The sequence below is a fragment of the Lactuca saligna genome, chromosome 1 (assembly GCF_052625555.1).
Source record: "Lactuca saligna cultivar CGN05327 chromosome 1, ASM5262555v1, whole genome shotgun sequence".
Lineage (NCBI taxonomy): Eukaryota > Viridiplantae > Streptophyta > Magnoliopsida > Asterales > Asteraceae > Lactuca > Lactuca saligna.
In genome coordinates, this window is record NC_136417.1 from 90,867,021 (window position 1) to 90,881,798 (window position 14,778).

Sequence of the window (14,778 nt, forward strand, 5' to 3'; positions counted from 1 at the left end):
ATACCTTATTGATATGTTTCATAGTTGACTAATAGACTAATATCTTTTATTATAATTGACAATAATAAATATATATGTTTGGATTTTTTTAGACTTTTGGTTTCGGCCCCCCTAGTTTTACTTGTGGTGTTCCGCCTCTTGGTTTCGGCCCCCCTAGTTTTACTTGTGGTGTTCCGCCTCTGGTGTTAAGCCAATAGGCCAAGTTAAATGGTCTCACAGACATAGTGTTAATGTTTAACCACTAAAAAATCAAGGAACACATTAAACGTTTACATTCTATTTTTTTTAATAAAACGAATTAAGATGTTTTATAAATTGAAAATACTATTATAATAACAGTTAACTATCTTGATAACCATCATGATAAATTCTTAATATTTAATGTCATGAGGTCCTAATCAACAATAATCTCATGGTTACCATCTCTTTATTGTTTCCAAGGTGTAATATGTTGTAGAACAATGAACAATCCTATAAGTTTATAATGATGTTTTATCCATAATTTGATATTAATATTGGACTTTTGAAGGTATCGTGTTAAAATTTAAAATAACTATTATGCTTTTATGTTGTATTAATTTTCGTTTATATTAAGAATAAACATAATTTTGTTTTAATTGCGGAGACAAAAATAAATTTTATGTGTTCTCAACTATTTAACTTTTCCGTTGATTTCAGCTATATTCTATAGGAAAATATTGTTTCACTCATGGTTGGTTAGTTGAATGTTGTTTTTGAGAATCTTTACTGGAGACTTTTTTAATAACTTATTATTGTTAATTGTTTTTTTTTTAATGGCGGTTTGGTGCTGTGACATTCGATAGATAGTATGTCATAACACCTAACGAATCCGGTTTGATCCCTCTCTGAAAAGATAGCAACAACATCCTTAGCAACACAGTTTCCCATTAAGGGGCTTCACTGCTTTGGACACAGATAGAACTCGACACCATTCCTCCAGAAACGTTCGAAGGGGAAAACTGAAGTGTGCCATCGCTCAGTTGAACTGGACCTCGATGTCATTACTGTTAATTGTTTTAATTGGCCATTCAATATCCTTGAGGATATAGTTTTTTTATTTGCCCTCTTAATTATATTTTAGTTTTATATACTTTTTATTTATTTACTAATTAAATATTTCTATTAAATATTTAACAAAATTCCATTTATGAAATATAAAGTTATAATTATTTTCTTCTTATTTTATAAAATAGAGACCTTATTTGTATTTCTACTTTCATTTGGTAGTGGCATTCAATACTTTGTATTAAAAGAAATGTTAAAAAATAACTAATTAAATGAGGGGTATTTTATAAAACATGTTAGATAAATAAGAATAAATTCGTTAAAAAAAATTCAAAAAATATTAGAATTTAACCATTAGAGTAGTTTAATTAGATGTTAAGGTTAATGAAATGATGAGGTGACAATAGTGTTATGTGATAATATAGATTTATTATTTGAAATGCTCTCGTCGATAGATTAAAGTAGAGAAATATTAAAAATATTGATTGTATATGAGGATTATAGACTTACTAATAGAATATCCAATGTTGTAAACAAAGAAATGTTTGCAAATTTATGATTAATAACTATTTTTTGATTATCTATATTATTGTAATTTGTGAGCTGTGATTTCCATGGATTATAACCTAGTATGGCAATAAATGCCCCAATATGTCAACTGTTTTCATCGACATGTGGAAGTCTTCTCTTTCTTTCACATATCTTTGTATATAAAGAGTAATAAATTAACTTATTCTAAGGATTGTATTGCTTCTCATAATCAAAAAGTTTCATGAACCTTTCAGCCTACCTTTACATATTGGAATCGCCATTTATCTGCTCAATACACAAGTTCAGTGTGCTTTTGTTGCTGGAATCACAATAACTAGCTATTTTGTTAATACCACGTAAAGTCACCTTTCATATTTGTGTCATACATTATAAATTTGTAATCATTTATCAAATCTTAATAAAGTACTAATAATCGCATCTGCAAAAACTAAATGGATTTTTGAGCTAATTGTCAACGCCACGAAAAATATTATGAAGCAAAAGGATAGAAGTTGTATCAGCGATTTCCAAAATCTCTATATTTTTTATAGATTTTTATATGGGTGAAATTAACTGGAATACCACAAGTATCAAGACATGTGTTTTCAAACTCTTCGTGTGAAATTAACTGGAATACCACAAGTATCAAGACATGCGTTTTCAAACTCCTCATTGCCCCCCAAACGTATTGCATATATTTGCGAAGGCCAATATATGCTTCGATTCATACATAGGCAGCTCCCCACAGTGCTTCTGAAAAAAGTGCATCTTCATTCGGGATCAAAGTCATTTCATTAGCATTACCTCACATAAAGCAGAAATAAAATTAAAAAAAAAAAAAAAAAAAAAAAAAAAAAAAAAAACTAACCATCAGACTTACTATGTATTTCAAACACTCCGAGTCATTTGTTAGAGCATCCATAATGGGGGTTTAATGGAAGAGTTGAAATGTTTAATTGTTATTCAATGGATATAACTCTACCATTGTGGAATGCCACCTTGACATTCAATGGAATTGGAGTTTAATGACCATTGAACTCTTCAATGGGAAAAATGAAAGTCTTTGAATCTTTAAATAAATATATTTTTTTAATTTTTTTAATATGTTCCATTGAACTTGTAGAGTTTAATGCATTGTGGGATTAAAATGAATAGAGTTGTATGGAATAATGAATGATGATGTGTCACTCCATTGAACTCTATAAATTTCAATGTATTGTGGATGCCCTTAGAGGCAATGAAGGGCCTCTTTCCCTATAGAGGATTGATTGAGAATCTTCTGCACCAAAGAGAAGCACACCTATCATATTTACTTGAAAATCTGCACGTGCCGACTTTATCAAGATATTCCTTATCTCCTCGAGGTGATTGGCCCTTTCTTGTCCTGAAGACTTCTTGTACTAAACAAATATCAAAACCTTCCATATTTAGTTATAACGTACGACAACACAAAAAAATAAAGAATTTTTTTTTTCAATCCAAAAAAGAGGATGGAAAGGGGATTGCAAAACACGTAAATGTCTTCCTCATCCTTATTAGTCGTATAAAGCTTGTTCCATCCACTCTCATCCAGTATAACAAATATAAAAAATGTGCCTTGAAAACCACACTTACAAAGTACCACGCAAACATTATACCAACATTTTTTTTGAGAAATAGAATATGGAAGCTTGTATGGATCATCCATCTTCTCACCCATCATCTTCCGACCAGTCTTAGCAAGAAGTGATAATTGTCTCAGGGTTGATGGCGTCATATGCTTCGCCCACTTGGTGTCATTTCCCAAATCTTCTATCGGCTCCATGGTTAATGCAAAGTATATGAGAATCATGGCAATCAAAGGGAACAATCACTATTTTGAAAACCAGACCGGACCGGCCGGTTCAACCGGGAACCGGTCAAGGATCCGGTTCTTTATATCCAAAAAACCGTTTGTTTTTAAACCGGTAAAAACCAGACGGTTCAATGAAAACCGGTTAAAACCAGAGTGGTTGAACTGATAAAAACCGGCTCATGTATACCAAAATGGCATCTATATGTTGAAAAATTAACCCGTGTTGGTTCCTTTTAATAAAGGAGGCCAGCCTTAAAACTTTCATTCAAGCGCCGATGTGGGATGAATTCCCTTTCTTCCCTCCTATTATTAAGCCACAGCCCTTTACATTTTTTTTCATGTAATCGATGGTATTAAAACTCATAACAAGAAACAATCACATTGCCACTTTCCAATACTTTCCCTTTGTTTTATTAATTTATTTTGTTTCCTCTTTATTTTTTATTATATATATATATATATATATATATATATATATATATATATATATATATATATATATACACCCAGTTTTTTAAGCCGACCATTTGAGCCATCGAACCTTTAAGACGACCGGTTCGATCTCCGGTCCAGTTTTCAAAACCTTGGGAACAATCGACCACTGCACAAGTCTTTTTATGATTGCCATCGAAATGCTTACACCTGTAAAAGAAAAGAAGCAGGTTGAAGGAATTTCGGAAACTTAAAATATATAACTTATCACCCTAACTTTTTTAGGAAATATTCTATCTACTTTTTACTCCATCTAATAATATTGATGTTGTGATTGTTTGCATCAACAGCTCTCTGAAAATTAGGGTGGTAAGTTATATATATTTAACAATATTATATGGTTAAAAAAGAAATCTGAATTCACGGATATGTGTTTGTATCTTTGGTAGCATTTAACAATATTATTTCTCGATGATAAGTCTCATGTAAATATATATCATTACACATGAATATGAAAAACAACAAATCAATGTAAAACAAAGTTACCTTTCTTCTTTGTGTCAACAGTACGAAGGTAAGAAAAGAAACGTTTGGCTTTTTGAATTCTCCACCCAAAGTCCCCAATACAAAAACGAACAGTGGCAAAGAGTTCTAATTTTTGATGTTATTCCAAAAGAAAACAAGCAAGCTTAGCAATTTATGAAACCAGTATAAAAATCTTTTGTATGTGTTTAAGAAACCTACTTTTCAAATCCGGGGCAATTTCTAAAATACGTTCGACTTGTCTGATGTGTTGTGATTAAATAATTTAATTAATTATATCTTAAATAAATAGATCAGATATTACTTTTAATAACAGTCAATGTAATTAGCACATATATAGGTAAAGAAATTTTGTTATTTCTTGGTATTCCTAATAACAGAACTCTGATTTATTGTAATTCTAAAAAAATAATAATAGATGAAGATGTTTAGCTTTGCAAGGTTTGTTCTTGATAAAAAACAACAATGGCATTGGTAGTGACTGAACAAATTAAAAACGGAAATAGTTTTAATGTTTAATAACAGAACAACTCAGCAAATGTAAATACACATAGGCTGCAAAAGGTAAAACTGACAATAGTTAGTTGCCTATATTAGACATAAACCTAGAATCATTTCATAAGGATCAGCAAGATTTTTTCTACAAAAATTTTGCAGCACGTAAGACCAATTTGGCATATTATTATTTTCTTCGTTTGCTACCTTTTTATTGTAGAATACTACCTAAAAGTTATATATTGAATAATATATGTTAAAAATAGAAGCCTGAAACTCAATTTTTCATGAGATTTTTATGCCTTTTAAAGTTGGATTAGTGTAAGTATGTGGCATTTACAGCATTTAGTAAAACTTGCAGAATACACAGTTTTTACCCTTGTCACGTTTTTACACAGTTTCAACAATATACCACAGGATTCTTTCTCTTTCTTTTTTGAGACGATTCTCTTGAAAAGAAAATTTATGCCTAAACTTTTTTTATTTTATTTTTTGCCACCGGTAGCTAGCCTGGCTCTCGATTTCTTTATTTTATTTTTCACATGATTATTTATACAAGAATCATAGGTTCACTCATTACTAATCAAACTTCAAGTATGTTCTTCATTTGGATTTGCAACCAAAACCAATACACAGTGTGAAAAAAAAAAAAAAAAAAGTCAAAAAAACCCAAAATGCATAACCTGATGTCTATACAACAAGAGCATAACAACAAGATTACCACTTTAAAGACAAATTAATAAGAAACGAATTTAAAATCAATGTAACAGTAATAAAACAAATTGAAACTCAACAAATTCCAATGTGTGATGTTTATACCTAGCTCTGTGAAGTAATTCATAGAAATATACTTTGATAAAAGAGTTGTCGACAAATGCAAGGTACCTTTTGTGTTGCCAAATGGAAAATTATAATTCAAAATAAACCCACTAACAACCATCATTAATAATAACATTCAATTGATATCGGATCTTGTAACAGTCTATGATAAACGAAGAATAGAAGCTTGAGGAAGAAAAACAGAAGAATAATAAAACTTGCCTTGTTGTATACGTGCTGTGTTATTTGATCTCGTTATATAGTTATTTTATGGTAATTATCAAATTATGTAATCTCATTATATCAGGAACGCCTTTTTTTTCATCTTTATTTAGGTAGGATCAAAGATTTCAAATTTCTTTCTTTTGTTTTATGAAAAGTACGAAATTAACCACGCCTTATCAAATCAAGTTTACGATTATCATTATCTTCCCTCGATTACAAGTATCACCTCTCCAATTATCTCGTTTCCGAATATAAATCCTTCAATCGATTATCTTTCTAGCCATTACGATTCTACTACGTACGCTGCACGTCGTTCTCGATTTCTTGCCGTTTTGCTGCTGTGTCATCTTTTTTACCAGGTAAGTTATTCAATCTGTTGTTGTATAGCTTTGATTTTTCTCTTTGTACATTTGCTTTGTTGTATATATCCTAGAAAACCTGCAATCCTTTAAGTGCTTCGTTTTTTGTATTCCTTCAACACACTTATACTCCATAAATCCGTCTTCTTCACTCGACGCATCCAATCTTTTGCCATAATCACCGGAAATCAGCAAATTACAAATACCATTCCGCTCAATCCACCATGCTACACATCCACACCCACCTTATCATAATCATTTTTGGAGAATGATTCAGAACCATCTGATCGATTATCCTTGCAATGTCTAGTTTTTGACACAAGTTGCTCCTTGAAGTCCTACTATTTATATACAATCCACATGTTGGATAATCTTGACATGGATAGGCTGATTTTAATAATGAGTTTGGAGATTAGTCTTTTATTTGTTTTGTTTAGTATTTGAATAAAGGAAATTTGACGGTATACTTGGTCTTATGGTGTCCTATTCTAGTGGCTAGGTTTTAGTTTGGTTTTCTATGTTTCCGTTGTGTATTTGTAGGCTATTTATAGCCCCTCTTTACTTTTGGATTGATGTGTGCAGCCTTTTGAATAGAAATCAGTTTCCTGTTTCCTCTTCTTCTTAATTTCGTGTGCAGCAACAACAAAGAATGCTTCCTTGTTTTCTTTTATTTGTTCAGGGGCTTTAGGGGCTGCTCCAACATTTGGTATCAGAGCCCTAGGCTCAACATGTGGGATCTTTGAAGAGGTTCTATGTGGACCTGAGGTTCTATGTGAACCTGTTGCTGTTGCAGTTTTGTGTGAGCCAAAAGCTCTGTGTGAGCCGAGTTCCAAAGCAAAAAAATCTATGATTGGTTTTTTTTCTTTTTGATATGTGTGAAGAGAAAGTTGTGTGCTGAATTCAAGGTCTGGGTGAAGAAGATAGAACCTGTGTGGTGAAGCTATCTATGTGAAGAAGCTAGTCAAAGTGAGGAAGAAGATCAGAAAACAAAGTTTTGGTGCACCTGCAAGTGTGTCTTGGTGGTTTGAAGAAAGGAAGAAGATCCTAAATAATTCAGATCTGTGTGATCCGTGTGTGTGTGTGATCTGTGTGGTTGGTTGTGTACAAGAAGAAAGGTCAAGTCAAGGAAGATGCCAGCAACAAACCCGGGAGGATCAAGTCAGGTTGTACCCGTGACCACTCAAAGTATCCCGCTGCAATGCCCCAAGTTAACAACTACAAATTATACAAGTTGGTCGATTATGGTGGAGTCGATCTTACAAGCGTACGACTTATGGGAAGCGGTTAATCTGGAAACTGGAAAAGCGATTGAGGCAAAGAAAAATCTGATGGCAAGAGCATTTGTGTTTTAAACTCTACCTGAAGATATATTGCTTCAAGTGGCTAAGCATAAGGATGCAAAAGATGTGTGGGAAGCGCTTCGTGTGCGGTATTTGGGAGCCGGAAGAGTTCAAAAGGCGAGACTGCAAACACTTAGAACCGAGCTAGAGATGTTGAAGATGAAAGAGGGTGACACGATTGATGAGTTTTCGGGGAACTTAGTGAAATTGCATCCAAATTCAAGAGTCTTGGGTCTAGCTTGGAGGATGAGATAGTGGTAAGAAAACTACTAAATTCAGTTCCTAAGAAGTTTTTGCAGATTGTTGCATCGATTGAGCAATACTCCGAGATAGTGGACATGTCACTTGAAGAAGCTGTGGGAAGGTTGAAGGCATATGAAGAGAGAATCAAGGTTCTTGATGAAGATGATAATGATCAAAATAAAAACAAACTTTTATTGTCAAAAGAAGAATGGGAAGAGAGAACCAAGCGTGGTAACTTCAATCAAGATCAATCTGGACAAGGAAGAGGTCGGGGTCAAGGAAGAGGTCGTGGTAGAGGTCGAGATGGTCGGTTCCATGAAGATCGAAGGGAGTAAGGTATGTATCGAGACAAGAGACATATTAAATGCTATAATTGTCAAGAATATGGACATTATGCAACTGAGTGTCCTAAGAAAGAAATAAAAGAAGAAGAAGCTAATATGATTCAAGATGATGATGAGCCAGCACTGCTTTGAGGAATAAGATTACTGTCAAGATTAAGGGGGTGAGTGTTGGATAATCTTGACATGGATAGGATGATTTTAATAATGAGTTTGGAGATTAGTCTTTTATTTGTTTTGTTTAGTATTTGAATAAAGGAAATTTGACGGTATACTTGGTCTTATAGTGTCCTATTCTAGTGGCTAGGTTTTAGTTTGGTTTTCTATGTTTCCGTTGTGTATTTGTAGGCTATTTATAGCCCCTCTTTACTTTTGGATTGATGTGTGCAGCCTTTTGAATAGAAATCAGTTTCTTGTTTCCTCTTCTTCTTAATTTCGTGTGCAGCAACAACAAAGAATACTTCCTTGTTTTCTTCTATTTGTTCAGGGGCTGCTCCAACACCACATATAGTTGCTTTCACCAAAAAAACAAAAAAAAATCAACATATACCGACCTATTAAAATGATTTCTATGTCTCTTATCTTCCTTTTCCTTTCTTTGGAAAACGATTTAGGGGCGAAGTCGACAAAATTTTTGTTCTTAAGCATTTTCTTTATCTTATAGAGAACTGTATCTCTTTGCCACGCGTTGCTGTTGTTTCCCCAATTTTCGGATTTCATTATTAGATTTCATTTATGAGCTAAACCAAGGAAGGCAGGGTAATATTGAAGGGAATTAACACATTTCATATTCTCAGTAAGATCATCTGTTGTTATTTCTGATTTATACGAAGATTCTTCAAGAGTCATTTTTATTTTAATAGTTCATGGTCTAGTTGGTAAACGATTTCATTTTGTGAAATGATATTTTCTCTTTGAAATGTTTGTTAGATTAAAGTGTCTAAGGTCCTAAGTAAATTGGTATACTGTTGATGAATGAAAGTAAAGTTCTTTTTGGGTTGCCCTCATAACCAATAAATTGCCTAGATTGATTTTAGAAAAGAGATAAATGTTTTATTAATACATTATATGACTAATATATTAATTAAAAATAGTTATAATTAATTTAGAATTAATTAGAATTAATATGGAATTAATTTTGAGTTAATTAGAGTTAATTAAAAGTTAAAGGATTATAGTTGTAATTGTTCAAAAGTAGAGCAGATGACAGGTTCTAGAACCCTTCTATGTTGGATGTTTTAGAGGCTCCTCTTGGAGCCTTCTAAAGTCTTCATGTAGTTAATTAAGAAACTAGATAATTCTCCTGCCACGATGTGGAGAGTTCTGCCAAGTTGTGGGAAACCTCTTGTTCAACACAATTTCATTGATAATGAAGATCTTGATTATGATAATTACATTTACAAATATTGTTTTAATTGGATAAAATCTGAATATTTTAAATTGGTAACCTAATCTCCTAGTATCTAGAATGTTTGAATTATCCTCATGATTTAGTTAAATTTAATTATTTGATTAATTAAATGAAAATAATTAATTTTGAAATCATTAATTTATGAACATTATTTTAAATGCTTAAAATAAACCCTTATACTTGTGTATACTAAACGCTTAAAACTATATGTATAATACAAGTCAGTTGAATCAACTGTAGACCTCATTCACGAAGCCATATTCTAAGGGGGGTATATGGAACCGACCTATAAAATGACCATCATTGAGTGTCCACTCTCACCTACCGTTTCCTTGTATGGTGGAGGATCGTTAGTCGAATGGGTACAATAGGACAATAACTTCATTAAGAGTATAATGCTATAAAGTAATAGAATTTTTATAAAATTTCCCACTCTAGTTACTTTAAGGAAATGTAAAAGTGTATGTTAATATATGAAAACGTACATCAATCTTTATGAGTCGTTAGTGGAGTGTGTGTGGTTAAACAACACACTAATTAGGGACTATAAAGTTGAAATGATGGAACAACTAAAAAATTATCATTAATTAATGGAGCGTATGTGGTTTACCGTCATGTTAATTTGAGATGATAAAGACATTGAGGTTGTCAAGCGGCTTTGCATCGTCATTCACATCTTGTTTGTGATCATCGATATCCTAGTCAGAAATTGAAGAGGATAATCGATATTAAGCATGTCATTGATAAGATTCAATGAATCTCAAATGATCTAGGAATTTCATATAAATTGAAATTGGTAAAACGCATTATCTACCTTAAATGAATTCGTGATTAGATTATGGCATCTATTTTCTTAATTTCGAATTACATTGTTGGATCCTGGTCTTGGAATATTAATTTAGGTTAAAATATCAAGGATTAAATCAATTAACTAAAATATTGTCCTTTTTCAGAGAGAGAAAATGTCTTCGGCTGGTGAACATCATCCTCCTCCACCTCCTCTATCAAGCCACAACTTCACTCTACTATCGATCCTTGCAAAGGAAAAACTTGTCGGTCCAAATTACATGTACTGGATGAGAAATTTGAAGATCATGCTTCGCTACGAGGACAGAGAGTATGTTCTTACTACTCCAATTCCAGAAATCGACAAAGAAACTGCCACTCCTAAGGAGATTGCTGATTATGATCAGCATGTGGATGATGCCACCAAGGTCTTTTACATTATGATTGCAACTATGACACCTGATCTTCAAAGGACGTATGAGGATTACATGCCATATGAACTTAACACGACCTTGTCACAAATGTTCCACAAGAAAGCAAGACAAGAGCGTTATGAAGTATTCAAGTCCCTTATGATGTGCAAATTAAAAGAAGGGGAATCTGTGTTCACTCATGTTCAAAAAATGCAGAGGCATGTAGAAAGATTGGAAAAGCTTAATGTGAAATTTGATAAGGACCTTGCCATTGACATAGTCCTCAACCCTCTGCCTATTAGTTACGATCAGTTCATATTGAGCTATCTTTTGAACAATACAGGGAGCACATTGATTGAGCTTCAATATTTATTGCAAATGGCTGAAGCAATAATGAAGAAGTCTCATTCCAACAATTCTATAAGTGCCCCTGTCATGGCTATCCAACAAAGTAAAGGAAAGAAGAGAAAGGCCTCTACCCAATCCAAATGGAATAGGAAGGTCTATCGTGTGGAGTCCAGTGGAACGAAAACAAAGCCCAACTTTATCACTCCTTCTGTTGCTAATCCGAAGGAAGTCGTGTGCTTTCATTGTGGCCGAAAGGGCCATTAGAGAAGAAGCTACCCCAAGTACTTGCAAGAAGTGAAATATGCCAAGGCCAAAGCAGTTGGGTCTTCTTTTGGTACGTATTATGTTCAAATCAATAATACTTGTATTTCAAATTCTTGGGTTCTTCATACAGGATGTGGTTTCCACATTTGTTCTGATATGCAGGGACTAATGGAAAGTGAAGAGGTCGAGCATGGGAAACTGAGCCTGATCATGGGGAATAAGCAAAGGTCGGTTGTTACCAGGATTGAGACTTATGAGCTAATGTTTCATAGTATTAGGTTTGATTCAGATAATTGTTCCTATTCGCCAGGAATGGCTCAAAACATTATTTCTTTTCATGCTTTATTTAGACAAGGATGTCGTTATGTTTCTTGTAATAATTAGGAGAAGCCCCATGCTCCACATGGGGTGAATGGAGTTTTGACATTAACTGGGTTTTGAGTTGACAAAATGGATAAAACACCAAAAAAATGTACCCCAAGTCAAGAGTTGGAAAATTGCTATTTTAGTTTATTTTAGTGGTGCATTTGTTTCAAAGCTTATCCTTGTGATGATGTGTATGAAACTATTGTTTGTGTGAATGAATTAGGCAACAATGTGTATAATTGATGTGGTGCAGACTAGACCTTATCTACCTTTAAATTTATAACCTAACTACTTATCTATTATATTGCACCTTTTAGCCAATATACCTAGTCAGTGTATAGCATAGTAAAGTAAGTTGGGGTCAAACACAGGGAACGGATTTAATTATTTAACCTAATAACTAAAAATTAATCTAAAACAAGCAAAAGTTAAATTGGTTTTTATCTGATTTTGCAAATTCAGACAAACTTAAACTCTTTAACTAACTATTTCAATCAATTACTAAGAACACTTCCATTTAGTTCGAATCCACTTTTCCTCATTGGTTAGCTATTAATTATGAATTATTAATGTTGGTTATCAAATATTATATTATTAGCAATTTAGGTCAAAATTTACTAATGTTTTCACTAATCCCGGTAAAACTATGTATGGTCATATACTAGCAAACACATAATCAATTATAGAATGTAGATAACCTATGTAAGATTTATCCAATTAAATATAATTGTGGTCACAATCCATGGTCTCCGACATAGCTAAATTAGTTATTTTTATCATTTATCTAAGATTGGATCGATCTTCGCTCTAGTAATTTAATAGTCACTAAACTACCATGATGATGAATTTATTCTCCAATCTCTTCCAAGCCTCCTCAAATCGTGAAAGTGAATGAGTATTTATAGTTTTGGGACTTTTCACACTCACGACATGAACTAGGATTTCACGTCGTGTAATTCAGATAAATCCTTATCGTGCAGGGATTCTGACTTCCCGTGCACTTATCTTCTATAACACTCACTCCACATCATGTAAGTGATGGCCACGTCGTGATTTGGGCTTTTTGTAGGGATTTTTCTTCATTTAATTCTTCAATCCTCCAAAGTTCCACTTCTTGTCAATTATGGTCCTTATTCTTCAAGATTGTTCCTTTTGGCTGCAAAATATAAGGACCACATCATGAAAACTGGTCTTCACAGAATGCAGTTTTGCATGAACTCTTCAATGCAAGTGAAATTCCACTAAATGTCTAAATGTATTGAGACCCTTCTAAGACTTTATTATTTTATGGACTCTTCCCTCATGTCTAATTTCTCACGAAATTAACCCCACACTTAGTAAAGATTGTGGGTTTCGACTCTTATGACACGAGTTTACTCGAACGCTTCTATCTCTATTCTCTCATTTTCCAAATCTACAACATAACAAATAAATAGTGGAAAGAAAAAAAAATCCATCCCATAGTTTGGTTACTAGTTCAAAACAAACCAAATAAAAACTTAAAAACTAAAACAAAACACAAAAAAATAAAATAAATACTTAATAGAGGATATAATTAATAATCATCGCCGTCCTCTTGCGCTCCACTTGTCCCGGCTCTATCTCCTTGCCTTGTCCACAACTCCTCCCAAGTTGGAATGTTCGGGTAATGAGGCGTCATTTTCGGAGGTCGCTCCACATTAAGATCCGTAAATAAGATATCAATAGCTTGATTCTGGTAATTGACACCCCCACAGAGATAGTGCAAATAAGTACCGACCCGACTTTGAAGTAGGTTGGTTGGTACCCCACCCTCAAATTGCTGAGGTGGTTGTTCTGTTTGGCCCCTTTCCCTGTGATCTCTAATATTTATATTTCCCCTTTGTCTTGGTTGTTCCTCTTGTTGACGAATGGGTTGCTCAACATCTTTCAAGGGTAATACAAATCCCCCACTCGTGTTCACCACTACCCACATAACATCGAATAATTGAGTCGTCAAATCATTATCCTCGAAACGTGTAAGGATCATAATGAAATTAGATCTAAAAATACCATAAGATCAGGTGAGTCGAGTGATCAATTTTCCACCCGTAGTAGGACTACCAGGCCAAGAATTTGCCACCTTCTTCCCCACAAATCTTGCAAGTATGTAAGTTAAGTCACGGAAAACCCCTAATGTATGATAAGTCTATTTTGTGAATATACGAAATTGTCATAAATCTATTGAATTGATGTATAATTGTCCAAGAATGGCATTACTTTGGTGAGTTGTTGAGCTTCATATGCAGGTCAATATATTGTACTAAAAGTGGGCGGAACCTGCAAGTAAAACGGATTGCTAAAGTAATGAAGAAACGTTGCTGGGAAAATTAACCATGCCTCAATATTTTAGTCATATCTCAAGTTCTTGACCACCAATTCACATGAGTAAAGAAGTTCTGGAAACTACACAAGATTTTCTACAACTTTCTTGTTTTGAGTTTCTGCTAGTTATGTTGTTTTGACCACCAAAACTTACATGGAAGATGAAGGATGCCTCCAGGCATCTAAGACGTCCCCTAGGACACCCAAGTCAAACAGTCAGCATCACATCAAACTTCAGATCAGAAAAGAAGGAAGAACCCCCTTCGGCATCTTACATGGCGTCTAAGATGTCCCCTAGGATGTCCAGGCGTTTTAGGGGCATCTCGTGTTAGAACGACGTGTTTCGGAAAGTTTAGAAATCAAGGCACGACGTCCCAGAAAGCTTCTAAGACGTCCCCTAAGATGTAAAATGTTTTTGACCATTTTTTAGTGTCTTTCAAGGACGATAGAAGGCATGTAAAGACATACAAAGAACATTTGGGCGTTATACACGACGTCTAAGATGTCTCTTGGGACGTCCAATGTCCCACATCGCCTGGTTTCATTAATTTTTGTCACACACTATAAATAGGAACCTATGTATTTGTTTTTAGGGTTACCACCTGCGATTTTCAGAGTTTTTCCTTCGTTTTTAAGGCTTCTAAAACCCTTGGAAACAT